Source organism: Piliocolobus tephrosceles, chromosome 11, assembly GCF_002776525.5.
Source record: "Piliocolobus tephrosceles isolate RC106 chromosome 11, ASM277652v3, whole genome shotgun sequence".
NCBI lineage: Eukaryota > Metazoa > Chordata > Mammalia > Primates > Cercopithecidae > Piliocolobus > Piliocolobus tephrosceles.
Window position 1 is genome coordinate 60,537,322 of NC_045444.1, and position 22,795 is coordinate 60,560,116.

Below are 22,795 nucleotides of genomic sequence, written 5' to 3' on the forward strand. Positions count from 1 at the left end.
CCAATAGTTTTCACATGATATTTTCACATCATATTACAACCACACATCAACAATTTTTAACATGCTGGCAACGTTTAGATCTGTTGCTAAGTCTTGTTTAAACCATTAATAAAGAAGTACATATTTTAATAAATTAGTTTCCTTTGTAATTCTCTGTATTTTATTTTATGCATTTAAACACAGACACAAAAGGGGCCCTTTGGGACTGTGAGTGGTGACTTATGCCTGTAATCTCAACACTTTGCTAGGTCAAGGTGGAAGGATTGCTTCAGCCCAGGAGTTTAAGACCAGCTTGGGCTACAAAGCGAGCCCTTTATCTCTAAAATTAAATTAAATTAAATTTAAATTAAATTAAAAAAAGGAGTCTTTTGGGCTTCACCAGTGGGTTTATAGAATGAAAAAGGGAGAACATGAGACCTTGGTCAGGCAAATTTGGTTCTGAATCCTTGCTCTGCCACCTGGCAGATTCAGATGGGAATCTGTTTTTCCCATCCGTTAAATGGGAAGTTGTTGAGCAGATTAAATGAAATGGTGTGTGCAAGGCTTTCAGCGTGGCCTGGGTGAGCAAAGCTGTCAGTGGACAGGGTTGAGATCTGTCCTTTGGAGGGTGAGGATGGGTCCTGCTGGTACAAGCTGCTGAGTGCCTGGCAGAGGAGGGATGGACCTGGAGGCTAGTCTGAGAGGCCGCAGCTTTGCTCAGTGGCTGTAGGTGGATCTGCCTGGGTGGGAATGAGGCCGACTGATGACTGGGCTTCCCAGCATTTGGTTCTTCCCTTGGAGATGGGAGCATGGCAGGAAAGGCAGCTGACTCGGGTGCAGGAGAGGCCTGAGAAGAAGGGAAAGGACTCAGCAGCAGTTTCCCCAGTGTGGTCAGTCATCTCCTGCGTCAGAATCTGCTGTGCCCGTGTCCGGCTTCCCAGACTAGTTGGAGTCTTGGCAGCGTCGGATCACATGCCTCCCCACTTGCTGGGCCTTGACCTCCCAACCCAACCCAGGCAATGAACTTTAAAGAAGACACACTTTTCACGATTAATTTCTTTTTAAGAATAATTTCAAAGTTTAAGTAACTTTCATGATAGAGAGAAAAGCCAGACTTTCTAAAATCTTTACTTGGTGTGTTGACTCCTACGTATACAAAGAAAACCTACGTATACAAAGAAAACCCAAAACAAGATAGAAAAGGCTTTTGTTTTCACATACAGTATTATGGTCTGAACTATGTCCCCTGCAAACTGATATGCTGAATTTCCAACCCTTAGGACCTCAGAAGGCAACTGTATTTGGAGATAGGGTCTTTAAAGAGGTGATTAGGCTAAAATGGGTGAGATCTTAATCCAATTTGACTGGTGTCCTCATACAAAGAGGAAAAGACATCAGGCATGTGCTCACACAGAGGAAAGTCTTCAAGTAAAGACGCAGTGAGAAGGTGGCCATCTGCAAACCAAGGAGAGAGGCTTCAGAAGACACCACACCTGCCTACATCTTGATCTTGGACTTCCAGCTTCCAGAGCTGGGAGAAAACAAATTTCTGTTATTTGATCTACCGAAGCTGTGGTATTTTATTATGGCAGTCCTAGCAAATTAATATTTAACACTCACATTTAGACAACATTCACTGATCCCAGATCAGCCAGGGCATCTTGCAGCCTGGACCCACTTGTTAAACATGCAAGGAGCACTGTGAGAGAAAGAGAACTGCTTGGCCCACTCCCCACCAGTACAGGAGACACATTCTCCTCAATGGCATGGCCAACTAGAGGTCAACCATAGCTCACAGTTCAGTCCAGACGTGCCCCAGGAAACTCATGGTTTCTTCTTCAATGTGCTCATCTAGGAAAGCAGAATCATCCCTGAATATAAAATGATTGCCTTCCTTGGGATCAAGAAAATGGGGTAGTTTATTTAAATAAACTGTTTCTTAGTTTCATAGCCAACTTAAAATTCATTCTAGATTGCACTGCCTAGGGCCCACACTACAGAAAGACATGAGGTGGGGAGTGATTCCTAATAGTCCCCCAGTGAACACAGTTGACAGTCCTCCAAAGGCTGGTCTTTAATCCCACGTGGGCAGGGGTTCCATTAGAGAAGATGAGAAGCAGCTTTATCCAATTACGTTTATCGTTAATTTGGACTATTCAAAAATATAAGGCATTTTGCTCTATAAATGTTGCTAAAAGTAACCCTTAAATACTATCATACCTAAAATGAATGGTGGAAAATTAAACTTTTTTTCCCCCAAACGATTGAATCAATAGAAGAATATTTTATTTGCAGGGGGTGGGGGAGGGTATCAGAAATAATATAACTGGACAGATTAAAAAATCCAACTGCTCTCTTGCCCCCATTATTTTCTATTTTTATTCACATTTATTTATTTATTTATTTTTTGAGACAGAGGCTGGCTCTGTTGCCCAGGCTGGAGTACAATGGTGTGGTCTTGGCTCACTGCAACCTCCACCTCCTGGGTTCAAACAATTCTCCTGCCTCAGCCTCCCGAGTAGCTGGGACTACAGGCTCGTGCCACCACACTTGGCTAATTTTTGGTAGAGATGGGGTTTCACCATGTTGGCCAGGCTGGTCTGGAACTCCTGACCTCAAGTGATCCACCCACATCAGCCTCCCAAAGTGTTACGATAACAGGCATGAGCCACCATGCCTGGACTCATTTATATTTTACTTTATATATAATGCTCTTAACTCATTTTCATCTATGTATTTCTTGAGTGCTTTTGGCTTCTTCAGGTTAGTTTTTTGTTTGTTGTTGTAGTTGTTGTTTGTTGTTGTTTTCTTCAAGACACCTCAAGACGCAGTGAGAAGGTGGCCATCTGCAAACCAAGGAGAGAGGCTTCAGAAGACACCACACTTCTCCTTTTGTATTGTAGAGAATACAAAAATATACAAAGATGAAAAAAAAAGTATTGAAGTTGTATTTAACCACTAAAGGAAGCACTGAATAATAAATAATTTTTAGGCGAAAAAGGGTTGGGGGTCATAACGAGAGGTAACTCCTTATTATTTTGATACATGTCCTTCCAGCTTATACGTACATGTACATCTCTCTCTCCCCTTCCCTCTCTCTCTGTGTGTCACACATATACATATACACACAATTGTTTGACCAAAAAATATTAACAGAACAAAACTGATAATACATGTAACGCAAAAGTGTTTTCCTGAGAAAAGGTTTTTAAATTCATATTGAGTTATTACAACCATAAAAAATAACTGCAAGGGCATTCATTACAAAGACAGTGAATCCACTCCAAGTCACCCTGCAAAAATAAAATCATCGAGCAAACTCAAATTGCTGCTAAGATGGTGAATTTTAAAAAGCATGTCGTTTTGGGATTCCTACTCAACTATTCTTGACTCTATTCTTTAGAGACTCCTCCATGATGCAAACTTAGCTGGATGTATTTAAGATCTGAAAACCATTAGAACTAATTAAGATGAATTTGGCTTTGTTCTTCAACTTCCTGTAAAAAATGCTCAACAGGAAAATTGATGCTCACAGTAAACCACAGTCATCCTGTTTCTTTAACACAATCTTTTCACAGCTGCAGTTGCCTGGAGTTTCTATTTTATGTCGCGAGTCACTGTGCAACAGCTCTACCGTCCCTTCCCCCCAGCATGTGGTCTGGCCATTTTAGAAACTTTCAATACCTTTGCAGAAAGGTTCGTTTCTATTATTGCTACTCTTCCTCTCTCCACACTGAAGGTCCTTGCTCAGAGCAATGAGGCCATGGATACAAGAGGGGAAACAGAAAAGGCAGCTGGACTCCAGAGGAAGCAAAGGCAGAGAAGAGGAAAACAGCTTGAATAGCAAATCAGCAGCCTCACCCAGTTGGTTCTTAGGCATTGTTAGTCTCCATTTGCGCTGAATGTAGAGCACACGCTTGCCATATACAGAATCCCTCATTTCTCAGAATGTACTGCTCTTTTCTCAGTCAATCATCATTGAAAACAATACTTCAGCGACCTCTGATTAGGTTGTCTTCTTAATGGTAAATGTCAATTTAAGTCTCTGCTGAACCTAGAAATGTTTCTTTTACAGTTCTTTTAGATAAGGAGGTGATTTATTTTGGCAGGGAGTAGGAAAGGTGTTTTTCAAAGAAGACATTTTGAAGCATCTCTAACGTCATTAAGACTGGCTAGGAGCTCGGACACAATTTTTACTGCAAGAGTACTGCTAGGGAAATAAAGGTTGCTATGAAATAAAATTATTTTTTAATCCACTATTATGCACATTTAATTTTAAAATTAATACAAATTCATAGACATCCAAGACCCTTTTAATAGTGAGAAAATGAAGGTGAGCTGAATGACCCGCCTACCTGTCATTATTTAACTAAAGGAAAGGGAAAGGAAACATTTTTTACTTTATCCATACGATTAAAGAGTAGCAGGTTTTCTCCCATACTTCCCATCTCTTTAAGGGGTTCAAATCTCCAAGCTAAAGTCTTCCTAAATTGCTATTACCACATTTAGTTCTACCAGAGGATTAAGATGTGCCACTGTTTCTCTTTCTCTCTTTCTCTCTCATACACATACATACATGGCATATATGTTAGCACACTTGATATAGTATATTCATTTTATCATTGATAGTACAGCTTTATGATACAAGCAGAAGTGTCACCAAGTTTGCCTCTGAAGAAGTGAAAAGACTTAGAAAGGAAAATATCTTACTTGAGATTATTAGTTTCAAAGATATTTATTGTTGCTGTGACATTTAAAGCAAAACATTTGTAATCTCAGATTCCGAAGGCCGGAAAAGCACCTCAAGAAATCATACTGGCTGGGTGTTGTAGCTAATGCCTAGAATCCCAGCACTTTGGGAGGCCAGGGTAGGAAGATCGCTTGAGCCCAAGAGTTTGAGACCACCCTGGGCAAACATAGTGGGACCCCCATCTCTACACAAAAAAAAAAAAAAAAAAAAAAAATCAAAAATTAACTGGGCATGGTGGCACACATCTTAGTTCCAGCTACTTGGGAGGCTGAGGTGGGAAGACTGCTTGAGTCCAGGAGTTTGAGGGTGCAGTGAGCTCTGATCATGCCATTGCACTCCAGTGTGGATGACAGAGCAAAACCCTGTCTCAAAAAAAAAAAAAAAAAAAAAACAGAAAAGAAAAATCATACAATTTATAATGTTGCTTCCAAGCTGCACTTGCAAAAAAAAGCTCTTACAATTCAGATAACTTCCTCCACATTTAGTTGTTAGGTGGCCTTGGGATAAATTACTTAGTTTATCTAAGTCCGGTTTTCAAAATAATAGCACTTACTTAATAGGGTTATTCAAGAGTTAAATGAGGGAGTGCTTAATAAGTATTAGCCATTTTCAAAAAACAAAATAAGCAAAGGTAAAGAACCTAACACAGAACAAGTGGTCAGTAAATATTACAATATTTCCCCCTATTTAACCACGAGAAAGAGAAACCGTGAGCTGATTTAAATCAGCCTACGTGTGTACACCCATGCAAACTTCTGTATTACAAGTGAATGGTGAAGGAAGATGTGTATAAAGTGCATTTCAAATTTCTCAGAAAAGCATACTGATTAAGGCATTCCTTATTCTAGTATTTTTTTTACAGTTTTAATTTTCAGGACAGACAGAGGTATTTGTGGCAGTCCAGGAGAAACGCTTTTTTCAACAACAAGCACATGTTTAACAATTTGAACAAAATGAGTCAAACCTTAAAGCGGAAATATATCACAATTTAAACAGCCAGAAACTTCCAAAGTAAATGATGTGTGTTCATAAAATGTTAAGAAGGCTTCAAAAGGTCATAAAACTTAAAGGGTCCAGGAATTCGGTATCACTTCATCTTACATTTTAGGTCGGTTGGGGAACTTCCAGCCTACAGGCCAGATTTAGAATTTGATCAGATCTGAAGTTGCTGCTTGACCCCAGGAACTAATTTTCACCACAGGTTCTCTGAATATTTCAGTCCACCCAGAGTATATGTAACCCTTAAAAGATTAGATATTAGAGTAGTTGCAGTGCTATGAGCAAACAGCCCATGAATAAACTTTTCAAAGAGCAATAGAAAACCTGACTTCGTGAAAAATGACTTTTAGGTAAGTCATTTAATGACCTTAGACCTATAAAAGGAAGAGTTTTGACATGATGATATTCCAGTTCAGAAGCAACAAAGCTTGATAAAGTTAACACATAGCACTGTAGTCCAAGTGAATTTTAAGAGTATGATTTCTACACAGATCAACCTCAAAACTCTTCCCCAGTTTCTCATCTTCCTCTCTCACTATCCTGTCCTATTCTTTTCCCAGTCTTTCCACTTTCTACCAAGTTGTCATACTTTGCTTAGTTAGAATCTTTCAGGAGCCTTTTCATTTACTACCTCTCCATTCTCTACTACGTATACTAGGTATGCCATTAAATTATTTAAAAGAACTTGTATGCCTGTAATCCCATCACTTCGGGAGGCTGAGGTGGGTAGATCACTTGAGGTCAGGAGTTTGAGACCAGCCTGACCAACATGGTGAAACCCCGTCTCTACTAAAAATACAAAACAAAAAAACCAAAAACCTTGTACTTAGTGACTAAAGTTGTATGTGCCTTCTGAGTTTTGTAAAGCTTTATTTTATATTTCTTCACGGGGAGAAAGGAACGTAAGTCAAGTTGTTTTTTCCTACACATTCTAGAAAAAAGTTTTTTTAACCTAAAAAGTTTCCTTAGTTCTGCTCTGTAAGTCTCTGAGTATATGGCTTGAAATTTTAAAAATCACAATATTTTATGCCAAAACATTAATCATATTTAACATAAAGTTATAACTAATGCTATAGAATTTGATTTGCAATAGTAATTGTACACACACTGTTATAACAGGAATAGACTTATTCTAAAAGACAAATCATATTCTAAAAGACTCTGCTTAGAAATGGTTTAGTTTGAGTTTTGAACTTAAATAGCACATCGGCAGCAACAGAACTGCCAACAGCTTAGTTCCATGGTATTTTCGTTTGAAGCTTCCAATGGCTCCTTGAATTTTAAAGCACTTATTGTTACTGGCCACACCAAAGATTCAAAGGCAGTTGTGTGGACAACTGTATCATATACCAAAAGGATATATTTACTGACATAAGCCCCCAATTTAAATGGGAAAATAAATTCCTGTGGATCCAAACTTGTCCAGTGGTCAAGAAAAAATCTATTGAAAATCTTGCTTACATTTTGGCTCAAAGCATAAGTTATGAATCATTCACAATCACCATAGTGGTGAAACTAGCATTCTAAGCAACAGGAATAGCTCACAAGGTATTCCACAGAAAAATTAAACAACTTTATCTTGACATACTATGGTCCATTAAAAGCCATTTAGTTCTTCCCTGTAGCTGATAAAGGAAATAAACTTAGTTTGAATATAATTTTTCTTACCGTTAAAGGGTACTGCAGGGAGCCATGGTCAGGGACACAGGCAGGCAGAGGGCCAGCAGGACAGAAGCCAAGAGAGAATACTGTCCCTGAAAAAGGTATCATCTTCTAACGCAAGTGTGAGGTCATTTTTGGACAGCCATTTTGGACAAGCTCTGGCCTCTTGTTAAATGTGACATACTGAGTCAGAGGCAGACGTCCTTCTGCGGTTATTCGCTTCCTGTCTGATTAATTTGTTGTTTGTTCCTTCCTCCTTTGCTGCAGAAGAAGAAACTAGATTGGTTTTGCTTAAGAAGCAAGCAAGAAAAAAAAACCTAAATTAAAAAAAATTAAATGTTTCTCCTCCCCACAAGGTGTAATACACAGCTATTTGGTACAGTGACAAGAGGGGATGAGCACCTCCACTCCGTGAAGAGTCCAACTTTATTCTAGATATTCCCACAAAAATAACTGTTCATGGAATTTGAGATTCCTTTAGTCAAATTATATTTGAAAGTATCACTGTAAATACTGACTATTCCATTAAGTAATAGGGAAAAGAGTCACTCAAGAAAGAAAAGCTCTTACCTACCTTACCTTATCTCTTAATTAGGCTAAGGGCTTCTTCTCATTTACAGGGCATTCAAGTGTGTGGGGAGAAAGTTACAAATGGAGGTGAAGAGAGCAGGTCAGGTGTATGAAGGCAAATGAGGTTCTTTTTTTTGGTTTTGTTTTCTTTCTTTTTTCTTTCTTTTTTTTTTTTTAGAGACAGAGTCTTGCTGTCACTTAGGCTGGAGTGCAGTGGCATAATCATAGCTCCCTGTGGCCCCTCCTGGGTTCGAGTGATCCTCCAGCCTCAGCGTCCTGAGTAGCTGAGACTACAGGCATATGCTACTGCACCTGGCTAATTTATTTTATTTTTATATTTGGTAGAGATGGGATCTTGCTTTGTTGCCCAGCCTGGTCTTACACTCCTAGCTTCAAAGTGATCCTTCCATCTTAGCTTCCCAAATTGCTGGGATTACAGGCTTGAGCTACCATACCTGGCAGCAAATGAGTTTTGAAATGTGATTTTGGTGCCCAAGTCAGGGTAAATAATATACAGCTTAATTCAGCTGCAGATCCATAGCTTTCTATGCCACAACGTTCCTGTCCCCCACACTTAATGGGGTAACAGTAACTCTCCTAGAAGATGCTTGACAAAAGCATAGAGATAAAGAGGGCAGAAGGAAGAAAGTCAGATTTCTCATTATTAAAGAACTCAAGAGGTGAATGGCAATGGAATACATGTAGAAAACATTTTATCAAAACCTTCAGTTATGTATAGAACGATCTGAAAATGCTCATCATTTTTTCTTAACCCATCTTAAAGGTTCAGACTTACATTTGCAACATGTAGCATATAACTCTGAAAAAACAGTTAACAGTGGAAGAATTAAAAAGAAAGGCATATTTCAGAAACTAGCTTCACTGTAAAATCTGAATGTTGGGTCCTGATTCTGCTGGGATCAGAGGCCAGAGGCATGAAAAGAACACATGTTGTCTAACACTGCCTTACCTGTGAAGTGATAGAACTGGGCTAGATGAGTAATTTTCAACTCAGGTAGCTGTTGGGGGTGGAGAGCAGTGAGTGGGAATGGTGGGGGCAGGGGTTTGTAGCACTCAGTGGGTGGGGCCAGGAATGTGAAATTTTCTATGGTGCTTATGACAGTCCCACCCAAAATACCAGAAGTGCTCCTACTGGAGAGTACTGGGATAGATGATGTCTAAGGATCTTTTAAACTCAAAATTCCCTGAGATAGGAGTCTAGCTGCATGAGCAGATTCATGATGCCAGGCCGTGGGCACAGTTCCTGGAGTGGTATATCCAAGAATAAGTGACTGAGAGTCCTCTGCTTTGCCTGAAGCCCCTTGAAGGCAGAGATTGCCTCTTGTCTAACTCTGGCCTGGTGTCCACCTGTGACTTAACATACGAATAAATACCTGCAGGCATGGGACTGGACAGAGGTGGAGGCCTGCAGCTATCAGCCACTTCCCCTGATACAAACCCTCAGGAAAACAGAAAACTTGATCAACTATTAAGTAAATGCCTGAGTGAATCTTTGGGGAAATCTAATTATAGTCGGGTCTAAAAAGAGAACACAGGTAATATGACAATTTCTCTATGTATTTACAGAATTATTTTGAAGTTCTCTAAGTAAGACACCCCAAACACACACACACACACTCTCTCTCTCTCGCTATCTCTCTCTCTCTCTCTCTCAGTACACATACCATTCATGGCTATTTCCAACCCTTAGGGGAGTGGTCCCTAACCTTTTTGGCACCGGGGACCAGTTTTGTGGAAGACAATTTTTCCACGGAGTGGGGGTGGAGGGTGGGGATGGTTTCGGGATGAAACTGCTCCACCTCAGATCATCAGGAGTTAGATTCTCATAAGGAGCTTGCATGCACAGTTCACTTTCGGGTTCTTGCTCCGAGAATCTAGCGCCACAGCTGATCTGACAGGAGGCGGAGCTCAGGAGGGAACGCTGGCTCGCCAGCTGCTCACTTCTTGCTGTGTGGCCTGGTTCCTAAGGGGCCATAGACTGGTTGGGGACCCCTGCCTTAGGAAAAGCTCACTTAGAAGGGAGTATGTCACCTAGAAGGCTGCAGTTCTCAAGACACGCAAGGGAGTAGTTGTGTAGTTTGAGTCTATTCCTACAATCAACTTTGGACACATTTATCAGGTGTCTACTACGCACAATAGGACATACATTAGATGATGTTCTGCTTAAAACCCTCCAATGACTTCTCATTTCATTTAAAAAGTCCAAACTCTTAGGTCCACAGAGACCCACAAGATCTGGCCCCTCCTTAACTCTCTGCCTTCATCTCAAGAAATACTCTGCCTTGCTAACTTACCTTCCACACCTTTCTGTTCCTTAAATGCACCAAGCTTATTTGCATCTTGGGACCTTTTACTTGCAAGCCTGGTACTCTCCCCTGGTACACTTATCTTTTGGTTCCTTTTTATTCTTCAAATGTCAGCAAAAATGCTCTCCCTCATGACCCATTTCTGCTCCCATTTTGTTTTATGCATAGCACACATCACCACTTGACACTGTCTTATTTATGTTTATTTACTTGTATGTCTCTCCCTACTAGAATTCAAGCTCTATGAGAGCAGGGACCTTGTCCCATCTTGTTTCTGCTGTTGCTTCAGCATCTAATGCAGTACCTCACACCTGGTAGGTGTTTGAAAATAAGTGTTTGTTGAATGAAAAAGAAAATCAATGTTTCTTACAAATTCTACTACAACATAATGTTCCTTTTTTTTTTTTTTTTTTCAGACAGAGTCTTACTCTGTTGCCCAGGCTGGAGTTCAGTGGCATGACCTTGGTTCATTGCAATCTTCACCTCCCAGGTTCAAGTGATTCTCATGTCTTGGCCTCCCTAGCTGGGACTACAGGCGTGCACCACCACACCTGGCTAATCTTTTTGTATTTTAGTAGAGACAGGGTTTCGCCACGTTGGCCAGGCTGGTCTCGAACTCCTGGCCTCAAGTGATCCATCCACTTCAGCCTCCCAAAGTAATGGGATATAGGCGTGAACCACCACGCTGCCCAGCATAATGTTCCTTTAAAAGCTTAAGACTGTTCCCCCTGAAATGGCAAAAAACAAATGCCAAGACTAGACTTAAGCCTTCTTGGAAGAAGCTGTTAAAGGGAAATTTTCCAGAGAAAAGGTCAGCAGGTAAAACCCTTGGCCCATCAGTGGGCTTGGCAATGCAGGCAGAGTCTTATGCAGTGCAGGTGGCTTATGCCATTGGGCAATGCGAAGAGAAAAATGGATTAAGAAGATTGAAAACAAATAGAACAACCAATCAGAAGGGAAGAGGAGGAACTAAAAAGGTAAAGGAAATAAGGCAAGAAAAGCTGGAGATGGGGAGAGATCATGTGGTGGGTAGGGAAGAGCTCCAACCACACTGCTGACCTCAGAGCCTTTGGAAGCCACTTCTGCAGTGGATGACCCACAGGTGCTGGATGTAACAGTGCTGTCTGGCCTTCCTCAGTGAAGTGGAGTTCTCAGATCAGTGTCAGCTTTTCCAGCAGTCACATTCTTTAAAAAGAAAAGAACTTTAAGGCTGCAGGAGCCTTGTAGAGATCAAAGTCTACATCACCACTTACAGAGGAAGAAACAAGGTTACAGAGAAGTTAGGCATCCTGCCCATGTCACACAGCTGGCAGCAGCAGAGCAGTGGCCAAAGCCTGGGCTCCACTCCACTGTCCAGTGCCATTAATGTCTTCAGCCTCATTTCAGGTTCAGGTGATACCACCTACCTCCTTTCTGTAAGTATAAGAAGAGGCAGAAGGAAGAGGGTGGAAAGAAAGGCTGTGATGTGGATGGGAGAGGTTGTTATACTATAACCAAAGGCCTGAGATAAGTAGATTGAAAGCCTGGATGAATAAGGACAATCACAATTCCGGACTTAAAGAGAATTCTAAATGCATATCTCTTTCTCATTTAATATACATCAGTCTGAGCTTAATGACAGAGTAAAACAATAACCAATAGGCTTGCAGACCAATCACATGAAGAATCCTCCATATTAATCTACAGAAATAAAAAATCAAGAGCAGGCAGAAGATTATAAAACAATAACGTAGGCCTTGCCAGTGTGGAAAAAGTGCTGAAGAATCACAGCCAACAACTCTCCTGCGGTGGCCCCCAATCAACATGGACTGAATCAGTGCAACAGTGGCATGTGTAAAATACGGCAACATAAGTTTTTAATAATTCTGGTTTTTTAAGTTGCGTTTCCATGACTACCTGTTATGGTGCAGTATTTGCCCCAGTAGTGGAAAGGTGTTTTATAATATTGCATTCCTCAGTTCTAAAACTTACATTATTCCTTCTTAGACTGCAGAATGACACCTTATAGATTTTTAGGGTGAAAAAGAAACACTACCAGATTAAAGATATGCATTAGCTGTAAGAATCTATTTTCAAAATGTTAAAACATGGGAATTATTTGATTTAAAAGAGCAGAAACAAAGGAATAATCCTCTCCACCATATAATTATCAGTATAGCTATGCAGAGGGTTGATTATTTAAAAATCATCTCAGAAACATAGAGAAATTAAAAACAAACCTTTTCGTATTCTGTGCCCTGTTAATATAAATTGACATAATCTTACTTGGGGAAAAGTCTGCAGTGTATTCCGTTGTGTTTCGGCAGCTCAGCAACCATCCCCCCTACTTATAATCATGTCTATTTGTTTGTGTGGAGAATCATCCCCCGCTCACTCTCAAAACATGTGCATCCAGAGGCATTCACTCCCACTCCAGACAGAGGAAAAGCATATGATTCAAGACTGGCTCATCAGAGCCTTGCATTCATTTGGCCCTAGAGACTTCTGGTGATGGCTTGTGATCATCAGAATCAAGGAAACTTGTAGCCTGAGGCGAGCTCTATCCCTGAGGGATGAGGCTGGAACCAGATCTGTGAGGATGTAGGGAATAGGCCTGTTGCACTCATCCTTTGACCACATGGGGTCTAAAACCAAGACCAACAAAATGGGAATTGGAAGACGGAGAAAAACCAAGTGCTGGTGTTGTTGGTTGAGCCCTGAATCTATCTATAACTGAAGATGGCCTTTTTCTAGACCTTTCATTTATATTAGCAAATAAATTCTCTGTTTTATTTAAGCTGGTATGGTCACATTTTCTATCATTAGCAATACAAAGACTCTTAAGTGATATAGGAATTGGTACTAGAAGTGAGTGTTGAATGTGACTAGCCTAAAATGTGCAACTGGCTGATTTAAGGTTGGGGAAGGCTAGCACAGGCTGGCCTGGACTGGAAAGTTGACAGTCCTTGTTAACTGACAACAAAATAGCTAGTTATGCTGCCACCTATTGACTCCTCGGTCTAAGACAGGGGCCTACTCATGGTACACCATTAAAGGATTCTCTAGAAAAAACATTTAGATTGGTGCAGTGTGTTGGCTGTTTCTTGTGTCCTTTAGTAAGATCCACAGGAGAGAGATAAATGTAGGCTGAAAACTGACTAGAGGCACAGAGGGAAAAAATACAGCTTTGTTAAGAGAGGCCTTTTTTTGGCTGTGATCTGCAACCAAGATGGGTGAGAGTCAAATAATTTGGATGCTTGTGGGTTGGAAAACCCAAATTCTCTACGGCATGCTAACATTAGAGAGAGTGGGGAGGGACCCAATCATAATCCTGAGAGACACAATTCCAAACACCAGAATCCTGAATATTGAAATCCCAAAATATCAAAATCCTGAAAATATAATTCTGGAAGAAATAATAGAGAATTCTTTGAAAGATACTTATTTACATTTTTAAAGGAGAATTTATTTAAGAAACATATAAAAACATGACAACACTTCATAGGCCATTTTACACAATAAAATAGACAATAATAACACATATATTTTTGCAAGCATAAACACTTGGTACTCTAACAGCAGTACAGGTATAGAAGTTATAAGCAGACATCTGTATTCACAAAGCAATAGGGCAAGAAGGGAAGTGTATAAATGCATATCACTACAGTTGGTATTGTGTGTGCTCAGCTTTATAAATTTGGTAATCTGAAATACTGTGACAAATAATCTTTTGATGAGATCAAAAACTGTGACATGCAGTTACCATATAGGCAGTCGCCCAAAGAGCTGTTATCTCAAGAAATTTTCTTTCATAAACTCAGATTCGTATAAAAGGCCATCTCTTCATTTATTGAGGATGTTTCAACATTTTTATGTATATGTGCAATGCTTACACACAAAGTCAATGCTGTGCTGATGCATTTTTATGGAGTTAAATTTGCAAAAAATGCATTTAATGAATCAGAATTTTCCAGAAGTCTCTACACAAGGTATATGTCCAGTATTGGAAATGATGAAAAAATGAAATACATAAAAAATCATGCTGAAAATTTAAAATAGTGGAAAAAAAACTAAAATAAGAGAAAGAACTAAAAAGAAAATTCGACATATGAAAAGGGTATTATGGGGATAGATTACGGGCAATTGCACAGAGATAGTCCAAAGAGCTGGCCTAACATGATGCAGCTATTCCGTGACTGTGATTTTGGGGATTTTAGATGTTAGGGATTTTAGACTTTAGAGATTTATACTTTAGGAATTTTCATCTTTGGGAATTTCAACATTCAGGATTATAGTGTTCTAGACTGTGTCTTTTGGGATTATGACCCAGATCTGGAGCAACTCTACTCTGACTCCAGAAATGGAAAGTGACCAGCCCTGGCTAATTAGAGCCTTGGGGTTCCCTGGCTGCAGTGACTGGTTCAGAGATGCCCATGTGACTACTCTTGAACCAAGGAGATGCAGTGAGACTTATTCTATGGCATGTGGGGCTGAATTGGTAGTATTTTATCCACATTAGAGGTGTGGGGCTGGAATGGCAGTATTATACCCACATCATAGACGTGGAGACTGAGCATGAAGCCAATGCAGTAGAGTGAGGGGAGCCTGAGACTCGAGAGGTACAGCAATTAAAAGCAACGTGTGGGCCGGCACAGGGGCTCGCACCTGTAATCCCAGCATTTTGGGAGACTGAGGCGGGCGGATCACGATGACAGGAGTTCGAGACCAACCTGACCAACATGGTAAAACCCTGTCTCTATTAAAAATACAAAAATTAGCTGGGCATGGTGGCGTGCACCTGTAATCACAGCTACTCAGGAGGCTAAGGCAGGAGAATCGCTTGAACCGGGAGGCGGAGGTTGCAGTGAGCCGAGATTACACCAGATTACACCAGAGCCGAGATTGCATTCCAGCCTGGGTGACACAGCAAAGACTCTCAAAAAAAAAAAAAAAAAAAAAAAAAAAAAAAAAAAAAAAAAAAAAGCAAAGTGTGGATGTTACTCTTGGAACCTAAGTAGAAAAAAAAAATAAAAAAAAAAAAAAAAAAGGCAATTGGAAATTTGGATATTGTTCAGATATTTACTGATATTAAGATATTGATAATTGTTAGATGTGACAATGTTACTTCGGTTATGTTGTATTTTACAAAAAAAGAATCCCTAATTTTTAGAAATATATATACTGACATATTTGTGGATGAAACATGATGCCTGGGTTTGTTTCCAAAGTAATGTGGAAAAAGAGGGAAAGTGGGTAGGGGTACAAATGAAACAAAATTGATCATGAAATAGCCATTCTTGAAGCTGGGTGAGGAGTACACAGCAGTTTGTTACACAGTTCTGTCTTCTTTTCATATATATTTACAATGTTTCCATAACAAAACGCATTTAAAAAAAAAGACTTGTGGCTCATTCCCTTCCTCATCCACTAGAGGCTGTTAAAGAGGTTTGTTTAATCTAGTGTAAAAATGCTCAGTCTTGTAGAGGTTATAGAGTTACAGAAGTTACCTTTTACTTCTCAAAATAATTTCTTTTGTTCTTGGATGAAACTGGATAGAATGAGGGCTCCCCTACAATGGTCAAAGAACAAGTGGTTCTTCCCAGAAAACGAGTAAACTCTCAAAACCTGAACACCATTATTAGTGGCAACAAAAAAGCAAAAAGAAAAAGTCCAACCAACAAAAGAACAGATCCTGTTTTCTAGATTAGCACTGTTCAGTAGAAATATAATCTGAGCCATGTGTGCAATTCTGTATTTTCTACTAGCTATATTAGAAATAGTAAAAAGAAACAGGTGAGATTGTAATAATATATTTTAACACACTACTTCAAAAATAGTATCAAAAAAAAAAAAAAAACAATAAAAATCTCCCAAAATAGGATCATTATAACATGTACTAAACATTTTAAAAGAATTATGAATTAGGTATTTTATACTCTTTTTTGCACATGAAGTCTTCATAAACTGGTGTATACTTTACTACCAGCAGAACTTCAAGTGCTCCACAGTCACTACCACACTGGGTAACACAACTCTAGACGTGAGGGCCTGACGCGCAGTTCCCATCTTCGACATCTTTTATGCTGGCAGGATGCCTGAATGGCACTTAACAGATCTTCAATCAATGTCAGTCCCGGAAAAGTCTTGGTCCACCTAGAGCCAACTCCAGGTTTTACAGTTATAAATTCTTAGGAAGAGTTTATTCTGCTTGAAGCCATCTCTTAAAACAGGGAATTGACTAGGTATTGTTGGATTTGTGGCCAGTAGAAGAGCTAAATTGGCTTCTCTTTCCCGGAGTCTTAGTGCTAACACTTCTAGTACCACATGTGAAGAGATACTGCAGTATAGAATGGTTTTAAATTGAGGGCTCAGAAAAAATTCATTGCCTTAGTCTGTTTTGTGCTGCTGTAACAGAATACTGGTGACTGAGTAATTTATGAAAAGGCCAGACATGGTTCTGGATGCTGGGAAGTCCAAGGTGGAGGGGCCACCTCTGGTGAGGGCCTTCTTGCTGTGTCATTACCATGGCTGAAGGCAAGAGAGCATGCACAATGAGAGGCAGGGAAGGAAGGAAACAGAACTCATCCTTTTATCAGGAACCCACTCTTGCGATAACTAACCTATTCCCATAATAAGGACATTAATTCATTTATAAGGGCAGAGCACTCAGGACCTAATCATCTCTTAAAGAACCCACCTCTCAACATGGTTGCATTCAGGATTAAGCTTCTGACAAATGAACTTCAGGGGATACATAAAAACCACAGCATTTACGGACTCAAAAACTTCACTGGCTTTCCATTTTATACCAAGTAAAATCTAAAGTCCTTGCCATGACTAGCAAGGTCCTCAAGGATTTGACACTCCCCCACTTCCCCTCTCCTTCCTTGACCTCTTTCCCCACCTTCTCCCCACATCTCTTTGCCTTAGGGCTTTTGTGCTTGCTGTCCCCTCTTCTGAGGACTGTTCTCTTGGCTGCTCCCCTCACTCCACTTATGTTCTGCAGTATTTGTGCCTGATCTGCTCTTCCCACCAGAGAGGCAGCTCCACGAGGGCAGTCTTGCTCACTGCTGCTGCCCCAACAACTTAGAACAGTACCTGGCATAATGCAGGTGCTTGAAAACGTTTGTAAGTGAATTTTATAAGCTTCCAGTTCTAAGTTTAGTTTTAACTTTCACTTAACCTGGGGTTGTGATTATGCTGCTTCATGTTTGGCTCTAGGCAAGAGGGTGTCAGGATAAAGTGGAAATATGTTAGATTTGCTCCTCCAAAAAGACCTGGGGAGGCTCTTGCTTCTCCCAACAGGTGGACACAAGACAGCCATTTAAAAAGACAATATGGGGGTCCTGCCAACAGATTTAACAACTCTTTCTAAAGCAGGGCTGTTTGCCAGTGTCAGGGAGAGAATGAGTTAGAAAATAGTAAGACGACTGACTTGGAAAGAGGCAGGAGACCAAACTAGGGTGGGAAAAAAGAGGTCCAGGACTATCTAAAAAGGCCATTCCCATAACGGCTTCGCATACTCATATCCAACAAATCTGTATTCTACGCCTCCTGTGTGCCTGATCCAGTACCCTAGATGCTGAGGGCACAGTGCGGAAGTTGACCTCTCCACGCTGAATTTGGCAGTTTTGTGCTCAGCAAAAACCAAGAAACAAAAAGCAAACAAATACAAATGCTGAGGTTGGAACATCACTTGCCTTATTTCTTTGAAGAGAAAACGATTTCACATGTGGAAAGACCATTCATGGTTTTTTTGTTTTTTTTGTTTTTTTCTTCTAAGCACTATCTGGTCTTAGGTAATTTAATTAAAATGCAAACATTTCCCAGTTACCAACATCCAATACAAGTGGCCCCAAGGGGAAAACCCACGTGAATTATAGAAAGAGGCTTCTTACAACCCAAGAGACAAACTGGTGGAAAGCCCCATTTTCACATCCTGCCAGGTACATACTTGTGCACACACACTGACAGAAGCTACTGGCATGAAGATAGCTGCGCATTCCTTTTGGTTGCTAATCATTAGGTATAAAGGCCAGGATGGGCCTTTACAATTACTTCTGGGCTGGTGAAAGTAGCCATATTGTTCCTTATTCAGACTTCTCTATAGCTAAATGGCTACTTGGTGTCACCTGCTGGAGGACAGAACTATATGGACCCTAAAGGCCCCTCCCTTGGATTCTCAGGAAACAAGGGTAAACAGCTCTGCACCTCTGGGCCTGACATCACCCATCTGAACACTGTGGGAAGGGCTCAGTGACCTAAGACTCCCCTCGGGGCCCTCTGACTGCACATAAGCCAGGCCTGGCTAGTGCAGCTGCCTGGGAGAAGCAGACCCAACTACTCCGCAGGTGGACAGGAAACGGTGGGCATTTGTGAGTGCCATGAGAATGGGGGGCCTTCCTGGGATTCAGATGATCTGCAATGTACCACACTGTCTCACTCAGTAAGGAACTGTCCCACATGACCTTCAAAGGTCCTGTTAGACATTGATGTGGTTGAAGAAAACTATTTCTAGTTATCTGAGCCTAGACCTTAACTGTAATTTATATATAAACTCAAAGTAGTTATTGCACTGTTGTATTTATTCCCTATATTTTCCAGTAATGCAAATGTCATACAAATGAAATACTTTGTTTTGTTCAGATATTTACCAAGAGTTGGTTGCCCCTTTGGAAAATCACGAGCCCAAGTACAATGTCCATGGTGTTATTGAAGTCTTTAACTCAAGAGAGCCTGCAATGGCAGCTGCCACACCCACTGCGATCCTACCATACATGCCAACACCTGACCACGTACTTTCGTTTTCTGATGAGTTTCACCTGATCACTTACAAACTGAAGTTATTTATAATAAATTACTTTCCATTTATTTCTCTTTTAAATTAAGACTACATTGATTTGGGAGGAAACTGTGTGTGAAGTCAGATTATTTTATTTGTGAAGGTTCACTGAAGATTGTGAAGAGGGCATTAGAAAATACTCTTATTACAAGTGGGCATGGGGTCACTTGAGGCTGGAAGCTACTGCTTCTGGAGGTCCTGGGATGTCTACATGTGCCTGAGCTCCATTTAAAGTCATGAAAGGCCAATCAGATGATTCTGCTCATCCAGCCTGGGCAGTGGAGACCACCGCAGCTGCTCACCTCTGATCCTGGGAAGGGGCTTCACATTTTGTTACCAAACATATCACAGAGGCGTGGGTGATTCTTTCTCCTGTTTCTCAGCAGATCCTGCTTTTCTCAGTGGCTTGGCCAGAACAGAATTTGTTCTACTAGAATGAACCCAGCTTCCCTCCAAGAACTTCCCTCCTCTCATTTGGCTTCTCTGGATTCTCCAAATGACTGACTGGGGAAACAGATTGTGGAAAAACACTTTCAGGTTGTCTCGATGGGGTCAATACCCTATCAGGCCACAGCAAAGACAAAGGAAAGTGCTTCCTGCTGGAGCATGTGCACATATGTTGTTCCTTTAACTCCAAATATGTATGCAGGGGTGATGGTAGGATCAGAAAAGGTGTGATCAGAAAGTGACCAGCTCCCCACCATTTTCAGTGGGTTTTATTTTTTTCTGTTCCGTATTGACTCATTTCCCCACAACACGGAAGCTGCTTAATCCAAAGACTTGGACCATTTCACTCTGTTTCAGATCCATTCCGACAAAATGATCAGTTGGTGGCTTATGTAAAAAGCAGCTCCATGACTACATTTAAATATTGACTAGTGTGGGAATAACAAACCACAAAAATTTAGGGTATAAAAACCACATGTGGTTTATGTTTTGTAGGACACCCTCAGGAATATAAATGGACACAGTAGAAAAACAAAAATCCAAATGGTCTCTCCCTGCCTCACCCCCACCACCATTAAATAAAAACAAAAAACACACAAAAATAAAATGAAACAATGATTAAACAAAACTCAAGCTGAATGCTACTGCTGGCTTTGGATGGCAGTTGTGTCTTGGCAAGGCAAATAAGTAGTGGTCTAGGCACTGTGGCTTTAGGTCAATGTGTCAGAATAGCCCGACATAACCTCTGCCTTGGTCAACAGCCCACCCAGCTCCTGACCATAGCTTCTCTTTGTCACCAGCACTTCCTCCTTCCAGATGAGCTTCTCCAACCTCTAGGTCCCTGCAGTCACTGACTTTTTCCCCTAGATCTGGCCCCACACTCAACCTCCCGGCCCTCTTCTCCAACCAAAAGAAAAATGCATAAAACTGTAGATTACTTTCTAGAAATAGAAGTGTTCTATAATCTTTGTATCTGCCTTGTATCCGCTCACCCTGTCTGTCTCTAATGTTAACTAGCGAGCAGCTGTGCTAGGGCTCCATGCACAGCAGTCATTTGACAAATACTCAGTATCTTCATGTTCCAAGGTTGCTTTAGGGGATAATACAAAGATTAAACAGACAAAATTGTCCACCCTCATGGAGCTTACACTCCTATCTGTGTTGATGATGTGTGGAAGGAAATTTACCCTCTGTTTTGTGCTGTGCAGGTGTTCATTTCGGCACAGCTCACATTATCTTACGAAGTGAAGCCTCACCAAGATCACTGTCAGAGCAGGGCTAATCCAGGCAAACTAGGATGCAAATGTGCAGGGCTCCAAAGTCCTTTAGGGGTCAGTCATTTCAATCCAAGGACCATTTCCATAAAAAACAAACTTGATGGTATACTGGTAGGCCAGTCCCCAAAAGTATATTTAGTTCATAATGTCACTAAACTAAAACTTCAGTTCTGAGTCCTCAAAGGAAAGGACTTAAAGGTGGTATCAGGAGGAGGAGGAGGAGGAGGAAGAGTTGTCCTTCTCTGGAGCTCCCCAGCCTCAGCTTCTGCCTCTGCCCTCACCTTCAGGCCAGCTCCAAACTTTCCCTTGTCGCATGCAGGGCACTAAGGGGCTCCTGTCCCCCAAATATTTCTTACCCTAAATTGTAATTCCCTTTCCTGGCATAACATGATCTCATTGAGGCATCAGGAGGAAATCAAATTGTTTTCTTTTATTTTAAAAGAGAGGAGAGGTGTTAACCCATGTTAACCCATATGATGTTGAATTTGTTTGGAGGAAGACATCACATAGTAGAGTCACACACTGTCTAGGGTTAACTTCCTTAAGTTTCTCCCACTTTTCATAGTTTTATTCCTTCACTTAAATAACTTTATTTATTTTTTTTGAGACAGGTTCCTGCTCTATCACCCAGGCCAGAGTGCGGTGGCATGATCAACTTGCTGCAGCTTCAAATTCCTACGCTCAAGCAATCCTCCCACCTCCTGAGTAGCTGGGACTACAGGTGCATGCTGCCTCGCTTGGCTAATTTTTAAAAATTTTTTATTTTTGTAGAGACGTAGTCTTGCTATGTTGCCTATGCTACCTTCAAACTCTAGGCCTCAAGCAATCATCCTGCCTTGGCCTCCCAAAGTGCTGGGATTATAGGTGTGCGCCACCTACCCCACCTATTTTTAAAAATCACCCATTAATACCCAGAGAAAACCAGTTATCATCTTGGAATTTCTTTCCAGTGTTTTTCTTTCTTCTTCTGTCTGTATTTAAAATGGGATCATACTTTGGATGTGTACGTGGGTCTGTATATACCCTTCTTTTTCACATTTCCCCATATTATTCTCTTAACACAATTTTAATAGCTGCATATCTCATTTTCTGGATGTTCTATTATCTATGTAAATATTTTTTATTGTTAGACATTTAAATTGCATCCAATTTCATTATTACAAATCCTATTATAATTAATATACTTACATCTAAATGTTTTGTAATCATTTTATATTATTTCCTTAGGATAAATTTTTAGAGTACAATGACTAGAAGACATGAACAGTTTTTTTAAGGAATCTTGATACATATAATTAAATTATTTTCTCAAAGTTTTGGCTTGCATACTTCCATCAGTACTCATTTTTTCTTTTTAACATGTGCTATTATGACGTTTCCAAATCTTTGCCAATTTGACAGATTTATTTATTGTCTTCCCCATTATTAGGACATCTTACTCCATTAGTGGTTTGTTATCTGGGTTTAAAAAAAAATTACAGAGATTTGGTCTTCTCCTTATTTCCTCCTATTTGAACCTACAGATTACCTAAAAACTCCATGATTTTTCATAAACAAAATAAAATATTCTAACCATTCGTAGACTGACTGGGTGGAAGGCAGTGACCATTTCTGTGTGTTTATAAAACAAATGTTCATAAAACAAGGACTACCTTTATTTTATTAGCTGTGGCTAATTTTGTGCAGTCTATGAGAATTTTCACCACTCTAAGAAATGTTTCTATCCCATGTTGGGAGGAGAGGGGAGGACCTCTAGGCACATCTTACCATAGCTCTTCCTGCCTCAAAGGCAAAAGTAGGAATGCCTTGGTTTATGTTACACACATGCAGACATGTGTAAACTTCTAAAGTCTAAGGTACAGAAAACAGCAGTTGTGACCCTGAGTCACCTTATTTTAGTGTTCACAAGACCAAAGTTCCCAGAAACCAAGGAGTAATTTAGGCTGACCTAATGAATACTCAA

General features: G+C 40.4%; 1 protein-coding gene across 7 annotated transcripts in view; it reads right to left on the reverse strand.

Moving 5' to 3' along the window:
- The window catches only part of WIPF1 (WAS/WASL interacting protein family member 1), a 118,686-nt gene that overhangs the window by 28,890 nt on the left and 67,001 nt on the right, over positions 1-22,795 (reverse strand). The window contains exons 1-2 of one of the 7 annotated variants that reach the window (XM_023185954.2): positions 7,965-7,995; positions 7,397-7,651 (exon numbers count right to left, since the gene is read on the reverse strand). The exons of 3 other annotated variants lie outside the window; for them this stretch is intronic. The gene's annotated coding sequence lies outside the window, so the exon portion shown is untranslated. Of the gene's footprint in view, positions 1-2,698; positions 2,826-7,396; positions 7,652-7,964; positions 7,996-11,346; positions 11,473-22,795 lie in introns of those variants that run through there. 3 more of the 7 variants (XM_023185956.2, XM_023185959.2, XM_023185960.2) reach the window with 3 other exon arrangements.